Source organism: Otolemur garnettii, unplaced genomic scaffold, assembly GCF_000181295.1.
Source record: "Otolemur garnettii isolate 467f Iridium unplaced genomic scaffold, OtoGar3 scaffold00180, whole genome shotgun sequence".
NCBI classification, from domain to species: domain Eukaryota; kingdom Metazoa; phylum Chordata; class Mammalia; order Primates; family Galagidae; genus Otolemur; species Otolemur garnettii.
The window spans coordinates 588187-598013 of NW_003852575.1; positions in this window are offsets into that span (position 1 = coordinate 588187).

A 9827-nucleotide genomic window follows, 5' to 3' on the forward strand; every position below is an offset into this window, starting at 1 on the left:
GCTCTCTTTCTGTTTTTTGAATGTAGGCATCTAAAGCGATAAATTTTCCTCTCAGAACTGCTTTTGCAGTATCCCACAGGTTTTGGTAGCTTGTGTCTTCATTGTTGTTATACTCAAGGAAGTTAATGATTTCCTCCTTTATTTCTTCCTGCATCCAACCATCATTCAACAGAAGGTTGTTTAACTTCCATGCCTTTGTGTGGGGTTGAATGTTTTTGTGGGAGTTGAGTTCCACCTTTAGTGCCTTGTGGTCTGAGAAGATACAAGGTAAAATTTCAATTCTTTTGATTCTGTTGAGGTTTGTTTTGTGTCCTAGGATATGATCAATTTTGGAGAATGTTCCACGGGTTGATGAGAAGAATGTATATTCTTTATCTTTGGGATGGAGTGTTCTATATGTGTCTATCAAGCATAGTTGTTCTAGGGTCTCATTTAAGTCCCTTATATCATTGTTAATTTCTGTTTAGAAGATGTGTCCACCTCTGTAAGAAAAGTATTAAAGTCCCCTGTTATTATGGTATTATAGGATATCATATTGCTCAAGATCTGTTTCAAGAATCTGGGAGCATTTAATTTGGGCGCATAAACATTTAGAATTGAAATGTCTTCTTGTTGTATTTTTCCCTTGACCAATATAAAGTGACATCTTTGTCTTTTTTGATCTTTAGTTGCTTTAAATCCACATGTATCTGAAAATAAGATTGCAACTCTTTTCTTCTGAATTCCATTTGCCTGAAAAATTGTCTTCCAACCCTTAACTTGGAGTTTTAATTTGTCTTTTGAAGCTAAATGTGTTCCCTGTAGACAGCAAATGGATGGCTTGTGTTTTTTAATCCAGTCAGCCAATCTACGCCTCTTCAGTGTGGAATTAAAGCCATTGACATTTATTGAGATAACTGATAAGTGTAGTAACGTTCTATTCATCTTATTTTGTGAGAGTCCATTGCTTAGTTTTATCTTTTGCATCATTGTGGAAGTTAGGTTCTGTCCTTTAATTTCTGAGTTCTTACTTTGCTGTTGATCCATTGTGTTGGTCAGTGTGTAGAATAGGTTGAAGTATTTCCTATAGAGCTGGTCAGTAAATGATCGTTTGAATATCAGTAAATGATTTGATTTCTCTGTCAATTTTAAAGCTTAGCAGGATATAGAATTCTGGGCTGGAAATTCTTCTGTTTAAGTAGATTAAAGGTAGATGACCATTGTCTTCTTGCTTGGAAAGTTTCATTAGAGAAGTCTGCAGTCACTCTGATGGTTTTTCCCCTGTAGGGCTTACTCCTGGCAGCTTGGAGAATCTTTTCTTTTGTCTTGACTTCGGACAGGTTCATCACAATGTGTCTTGGAGAAGCTCTGTTAGAGTTGAGGTGACCTGGGGTCCAATATCCCTCAGAAAGGAGTGTATCAGAATCTTTGGTGATGTTTGGGAAATTTTCATTTATAATATTCTGTAGTATGGCTTCCATTCCTTTGGGGCATTCTTCTTCCCCTTTTGGGATACCTATAACTCATATGTGTGAACGTTTCATAAAGTCCCATAATTCTGTCAGTGAATGTTCTGCTTTCTCTCTCTTCTTTTCTGCCTCTTTAACTGAGTTATCTCACGAGCTTTGTCCTCTACTTATGAGATTCTTTCTTCTGCTTGGTCTAATATGTTGTTGATACTTTCTATTACATCTTTAAGTTCCCTAATTGACTGCTTCAGTTCCTTCAGCTCTGCTATATCCTTTCTATATTCTTCATATTGTTTATCTCTTATTTGATTCTGTTTTTGGATTTCCTTTTGGTTATTTTCCACTTTATCAGCAGTTTCCTTCATTGTTTCCATCATTTCCTTCATTGTTTTCATCATCTGTATTCTAAATTCCCCTTCTGTCATTTCTAACATTTCTTTATAGGTGGAATCCTCTGAGGTAGCTCCCTCATGGTCCCTTGGTGAGGGGGTTGCTCTGGACTGGTTTTTCATGTTGCCAGGATTTTTCTGCTCATTCTTCCTCACGAGTATTTTCTTTTATCTGTTTCCTTGCCTTAATTTCCCTTTCACTTCCTCTTGCTCTTTAAGTTACCATGCCTCTGGCCTAGGGTTTCAATGAGTCCTTTTGGTACAGGACCAAAAGGATGAAAAGATTGAAGAGTAAGAAGGGAAAAAAGATTAAAAAAAAGAAAGAAAGAAAGAAAAAGAAAAGAGAAAAGAGAGGGGGTGAGTAAAAGGGAATGTTGACAAAAATAAGAGAGGCACAGAAAAAGGAAGACAGGAGCAATATTTGTGTATAGTAAGGTACTTTGACCCAACCTTAAAAACCCCAACCTCTGGGGGTGCCAGCTTGAGTGGTTCCCTTAAGGTCATCAGCTCTTTGACAGCCTTTTCAGACACAGTACCCCACCCTCACCAAGTAGAAAGGAAAGACAAAAATGCTATAAGTCAAACCAAAACAAGAAAACAGAAAACTATGTGGGATAAAATTGGGGGGAAAACCAAATTAATAGAGGTAGAAACACTAGCAAAAATGAAGTTCTAATTGTTAAAGAAGGCAGCAATGGAAAATGATATTTAAACTAGAAAAATGAAGACGGAAAGAATGAAAAAAAAAAAAAAAAAAAAGAAAAACCTAGAGGGAAAATGTTGAAATTAAAACAAAACAAAACAAAAGAAACAAACAAACAAAAACCAAAACCAAAGGAATATATATATGTTGCTGAATATTCTCTGGGCAACAGGTGATCTTCTACAGTATGAGATATTAATCACAACGCTGATACAGCTATATGAGATGGAGACTGGAGGCCTCTGCTGATTTCTCAAACCCCATAGGGTAGAGAGCCTAAATCTCTCCTCAGCCCACTTAAAAGGCACTTAAAACTGTTAAACTTGGCTAAGCAGAAGCTTTCCCAGGAAAGCACTTGTCACTGGGATCACTCCTAAAATGGCTGTCCACTTACCAGTGTGCCAAACCAGTCTCACTCTATGCCCCTGAGGGCCAAGGCTGTAAGGCATCTCAGTCCCTGCCTTTAGGCTACTCAGTCACTAGATTACTCACCGCCTGATCCTCACTCTGCAACTCTGAGGGCAGAGTTTGCCAGGGCAGTTCTCCCAGAATGGTTCCATGCAGCCCACAGCTGAACACTATTATCTCTGTCCAGCTCAGTGGCTCAGTTTGGAGCCCTAGACAACGAACTCTTAAAGTCCTCTACACTCTCACCCAAGTTCTCCAAAGGTCGTTCAACTGAGTGCCAAGTCCAAAACAAACAAACAAACTAAAAAACCCAAAAAACAGCTCACAGGTAAGGCCTTTGCAGTTTGCAATCTCACTGCTGCTATACTTATAGCTGCCGGTGGGATTAGCCTGAATGAACACACAGGCAACCACTTGCCAGTCCTCCACTGCTTTTGTCCTCCTCATGGGGTCCAGAAGTCTCTTGCTGACTCCCTGTGTCCCCAAAGGGATGTTTCTGGGCAGATCCCACCAGCCAGAGATGCCTGGAGTCTTCTCTCCCCAGTCTCACTGTGCCCATTTGCAAGGAAGCTGTTACTCGCCACCATCTTGCTCCTCCCCTGGACCAGGTAATGATTTATTTCCCAGAAGCACACCAGTAATACCTGAGAATCACCTGTTCTTTGCTGAGTAAATTTTTCTTGGCTTGCTTATACTATACCTGGCACCTTAAAAAGGTAAGACGACAACTTTCTAATATTTGGAAACAAAAACTGTTGGGAAGAATGTTTTTAAATCCAGTTTCCATGAAATTGACATCTATCTTCCATTGACTCTCAGGATAAAATCCTGGCCTTTGGCTGTGAGGGTCTGCATGCATCCTTGGTATCATCTGCTTGCTGGCCTGGGACTTCCCTACCAGCTGTGGACCCAGGCTGAAAAGGACTGCAGTGTGGCTTCTCTGAAGATCCTGGTGAACCTGGCTGTCTCCTACCCCACTGAAGAGAGCATATGTTGTAGGCTTAGGGAGTCATTGTTATGGATCAAGGTATTTCCATCAAATAATCACACAGCTTACTGAGACTTGATGATAAAGGATTTCTAATTTCTCCCTTTTCATCTCTTTGATCAGTGCTTTCTAAACTTTGCTAGATAGGAAAACACCTAAGGAGTTTTCAGAGACTCAATGCTTAAGCTTTTGATTTAAAGGTAAGACCCGATATTCTTTAAAACTCTCAGACAATGCCATTATGCAGCCAACTTTGAGAACCAGTGTGGCCCTCAGACCAGCTGCACTAGTGTCATCTCAGGCCTCACCTTGAACCCCTGGAATCAGACAACCCATCCTCCAGGTCATTCTGATGCTCATGCAAGGCTGAGAATTGCTGCAGAACGTCTCCAACTTCAATGTGTGTCTTGTGGGGATTTTGTTAAAATGCAGATTCAAACCCAGCAGGGCTGGTAGAGGCTAAGATTTGGCATTTCTAACACACTCCCAGGTGCTGGGCTGCTGTGGGTAGGAGGAGCTCCGGTGAGCAGCCAGGGCATGGAGTACCAGGCCTGTGATGTGGCATACAGCAGATGCCTAAGAAGGCCCCGTTGAATTGGATAAATGCTTGATGAATATCAGGATTAATGCACTATGGGACAGTGCCAATGATTACACATCATAATCAGGGAAAAAGTGACCACTGTGAACTTATTTTTATAAACAGTCTTAAAAATCACTGGAAATATTTTGAACAGCAGCCTCTTTTTTTTTTTTAGACAGAGTCTCAAGTTGTCACCCTGGGTAGAGTGCCGTGGCATACATAGTTCACAGTAACCTCCAACTCTTGGGCTCAAGCAATCCTCTTGCCTCAGTTTTTCTTTTTTTTTCTTTTTTTAGTAGAGACAGGGTCTCACTTTTGCTCCGGCTGGTCTCAAACTTGTGAGCTGAAGCAATCTACCCACCTTGGCCTCCCAGAATGCTGGGATTATAGGCATGAGCCACCTCACCCAGCCGACAGCAGCCTCCTATTACTGCAAAAAATTCAGCAGGTAAGTTATATAGTCTGGGAGAAATTTACACTTTACCTTCCTTGAACTTTTGCAGTTCACTTATTCATGGGGAACAGTGAAGAAACTGGGTGTAAGTGAAGCTTTCTTCACCCATCAGCCGCACACATTTTCTTAAGTTCCACAGTGAATTCCACCATGAATACTCATGACACTTTCCTAAAGTCAGATTTCTCTTTACTCAGAAGTGGTCTTGCATATGCATGTTTCCTGCCGGGGTACACTAGTGTTAAAGGGTGCAAAATATTCAAGTCATATATCACTGCGGAAACTGCGTGGGCCGCACTTGGAGAGATGGCTCAGCAGAACCGCTCACCAGGGGGCAGTATTGCTCAACACAGAGTCTTGGAGTTTCCAGCCTGCCCTCTCCTGAATATGAGTGTGTGTATAAATAATACTCTTTGTTCTTTTTTTCTACAAAGACCCTTAAGCAATTAAAAAAACATACCAAAGAAATCTGTATGCATCAGCCTTTTAAAACGTCTGTTGACTGTTTTTAAAAAATCTATTTTTAAGGGTTTTTTTTTTCCCTCTTTCACAGTTTTTTTATGAGACTCTGGCTAGTTACTGCCAAACATAAAAAAGAGTGATCCTTCCCTGGGAGATGCTGTTTTTTTATCAGCAGTGCAGAAACATTCAGCTCTGGACATGTTAATATTCTTAAGATTCAGGAGGTTTTGTTCTCCAAGGAGAAACTGATCTGTGGATCAGGAGCTCAAGATTGTCACTTCAGTTTCTTCTGAGTGGAAATTGTCACTAGTTAAAGGGACTGCTGAGGGCTCTCAGAGGCCACACTCTGGATTGACTTGGAAATTTAGGCATCAGTGTTCTGGGCCCACCACATTCTCTTCATGCCTGCCTGCCTCAGTCTCCCCTCCTCATTATGTTTGTTGACACTGAAAGCGCGTGGACTTCTCTGCAGCCTCTTTTTAGGGTGTCTCACCTACAGTATCAGCTGCTGAGTTTGTTGTGGGCCCCCTTCAACAAGGCTTTCCTTCTTGTCTGACGGCTGGAGCCCCTGATGTGGCTTCATTTCCAGATTCCCACTCCCCCTCCCAGAAATGGTTTCCATATGTGACAGCCACCTGTGAAGAGACTGGCCTCCTGCTCCCCTCTCTGAATGCTCAGTGGCCCTCCCCTCTGGGGGCCTTCCTGAGACAGGTTTTTTCTGTAGCCTTTGCTGACTCAGGAGGGTGTCTGGATGGGTTCTCTCTGGTGCTTCCCATTTGGGGACTGCCAGGTCTCTTCTTTGGGCTGAGGCCACAAGTGTCCCGTGGACAGCTGAGGTCTGGATTTGAGGAGACTGAATGTGGTCTCCAAGAAGATAGTTGAAATGAATGTGCACTGGTAGGCCGTGGGTTTCGTGTAGTTTCTTGATTTTTCTCAAGAAACACTGAGGGAATTCCTCCATGGGGACAGGCCCCAGGGTCACACCCTGAGGTCCCACAGAGGGACGTGACAGAGTCCTACCCTCCAGGACCAACAGTCACATAACCAACCCCATTGTGACACAGTGTACTGGGCCTGGAAGATTCACATGGTAGATGACTGTCTGGGCCTGGAGAGAACCCTGGGTCATCTAGGACACACTTAGGACCTGAGTGGGAGCTGCCTGGTGTGGGCCAGGTTGACTCCCAGCTCCACAAAACCTTTAATAGTGGCAATTTTCAAAGCTTTTTTGCTAACAGGTCCCCACTTGGCATTGATTGCATTATACAAGGAAGGGGGTGCACTGAATATCTGCTGTGTTTCTTTGGGATGTCCCAACAGTGTAGCCTTTGTGTGAGAGGCAGGTGACTGTGAGTAAATGGACCTTATAGGCACAATCAGTTTTCTTTTCTTTTTTTTTTTGTTTTGAGACAGAGTCTCACTTGGCTGCCCTGGGTAGAGTTCTGTGGTGTCACAGCTCACAGCAACCTCAAACTCTTGGGCTTAAGTGATTCTCTTGCCTCAGCCTCCCAAGTAGCTGGGACTATAGGTGCCCACACAACACCTGGCTATTTTTTGTTTTTAGCAGGCCAGGGCTGGGTTTGAACCAAGCCCTATCCCCTGAGCTGTGGGCGCCACCATACAATAACAGTTTTCTATTTGGAAGTAAACAGCATCAGAGTGACCTCTAAGGATAAATATCTGAGACCACAGAAATGTGTTCCCTATGAAAAAAAAGGTCAACAAGAGCTAGCAGAAACTATACTCTTGACTACACCTGAATGATGCTGATTTTGCATCAAAAACAGCTTTCCGTGAAATTTTATTGCTTACCTTAGAGCTGTACTAAGAATTGTATATTAAAGGGTAAAAATAATTTGCTGAAATTCCACTTCTTTCCCTTAAAAGTCACTGATTAGCAAAATTGTGAACAAATAGCTTCTAAGCAAGTCAGCAGCAAAAGAGTTTATATAAACAAATTACCCCTGTAGTGAAGAAAATGTTCTAAAAAATGGAATGCTTGGCCATAATAATAGGAGTTACTTTAGGAATTTTATATAATCTTGATCTTTCATGAAATGCCATAAATCACAGCAAAGTCTGGAGGCTGTAAAGAGAAGTACTAATAAATTTGACTTCAGATAGTTGAAAGCTTTTGTAAGTCAATAACACTATAAGCCAGTTTAAAATACCAACCACAAAATAATGATCAAATTAAAGGATGAAGCCACTCTTCAACCTTACAATTTTCCACTGCTAAGAAAAATATTTGTAGCACATTTTGGTAGAGACTGATAGTCAGCTAGAAGTCCATTTTCTTTCTTTATTTGTAATAGAATTTTAGGTAGGTCTAAAGAGAACTCTTGGGTGGCCCCCACAAACTCTAGCTCTTGGAAGAGAGGAGTGTAGCTTCCTCCCCAGGAGTTTGGGTGGGAATGTGGCTTCCAACCAAAGGTAGCAGAATTTACATGATTTTGTACACATGATTATGCATATAGGGTTATAGCAGCCATCTGGCTGGAGTTTCTCTCCTGTTGGTTTTGGGGAAACCCCACATGGCAGAAGAATGAGGGTGCCTTCTGGGTGTTGAGGAAAGCTTCTGATGGATAATCCGGAAAGATTCCGACGCCTTCAATCCAACAACTGCAAGAAACTCAGTTCTGCCAACAACCTGACAGACCCTTCCCTAGTTGAGCCTCAGATGAGATGGCAAGCATTTATTTGAAAAATTGTAACAGAAGATAAAACATGGCTATACCAGTATCATCCTGAAGACAAAGCAAAATCAAAGCAATGGCTATCGAGAGGTGGGGGTCAGGGGGGTCTCCAGCCAAAGCAAAAGTGAACCAGTCAAGAGCCACAGTCCTCACCACAGTTCTTTGGGATGCTCAAGGCATTCTGCTCGTTGACTTTCTGGAGGGCCACAGAACAAGAACATGTACTTACTAGGAGTGTTTTGAGAAAGTTAGCCAAAGCTTCAGAAGAAATGCTACCAGGAAAGCTTCATCAGAGAGTCCTTCTCCACCATGACAATGCTCCTGCAGTTGTGCAAGAGTTTTGATGGGAAACCACTGGGCATCCACCTCACAGTCCTGATTTGGCTCTTTCTGACTTCTTTTCTGCTTCCTAATCCGAAAAGATCTGTAAAGGGCACCCATTTTTCTTCAGGTAATAATGTAAGGAAGACTACACTGACATGGTTCAATTCCCAGGACCCTTGGTTCTTTAGAGAGGGACAGAACGGCTGGTATCATCTCTTACAAAGTGCCTTGATCTTGATGGAGCTTATGTTGAGAAATAATATTTTTATTTTTAATTTTTATCTTTTAATTCCAGTTTTCCACGAACTTCTGAAGTTCCCTGGTACCTACAATGGAATATTATACAACCTTAGAAATGAAGGAAATTCTGGCACAGGCTACAACACGGATGAACCTTGAGGTCATTATGCCGAGTGAAATAAACCAGTCACAAAAGGACAAAGGCTTTGTGACTCCACTTACATGAGGTAGAAAAGTCAAATTCATAGACAGAAAGAATGCTGGTTGCCAGGGACTGAAGAAAGAGGGGTTTGGGGAGTTATTCTTTAGTGGGTACAGAGTTTCTATCTTGTAAGATTAAAGATGTTCTGGATGAGTTTGCCATCCCACAGCAGCGCTCCCTTCTCTCCACATCCACGCCAACACCTGCAGTTTTGGGATTTCGGGATTTTGTGATGTGGGCTAATCTTACTGAAGTTAGGTGATATCTCAAGGTGGTTTTGATTTGCATTTCTGTGATGATTAAGGATGATGAGCCTTTTTTCATGTGTTTGCAGGCCACGCTCCTGTCTTCTTTAGAGAAGCTTCTCTTCAAGTCTCTTGCCCACAAAGAAATGGGGTTGTTTGTTCTTTTCTTATTGATTAGTTTGAGTTCCCTGTGGATTCTAGTTATTAGACTTTTGTTGGAAATATAACTTGCAAAAATCTCCCGTTCTGAAGGTTGTCTGTTTGCTTTACTTACAGTGCCCTTAGCCTTGCAGAAGCTTTTTAACTTGATCAGATCCCAGTTATATATTTTTGGTGTTGCTTCAATTGCTAAGGGGGGTCCTCCTCATAAAATATTTTCCTGGGCCAATATCTTCAAGTGTTTTCCCTGCACTCTTGTTTAGTATTTTTATAGTTTTATGCCTTAAATTTAAGTCTTTTATCCAGTGAGAATCAATTTTTGTTAGTGGTGAAAGTGGAGGGTCCAGTTTCAGTCTTCTACAGGTTGCTAGCCAGTTCTCCCAGCACCATTGCTTAAATAGGGAATCTTTTCTCCAGTGTATGTTTTTGTTAGGCGTATCAAAGATCAAATGACAATATGTGGCTGAGTTCATCTCTAGATTCTCTATTCTGTTCCAGATATCTACATCTCTATTTTTGTGCCAGT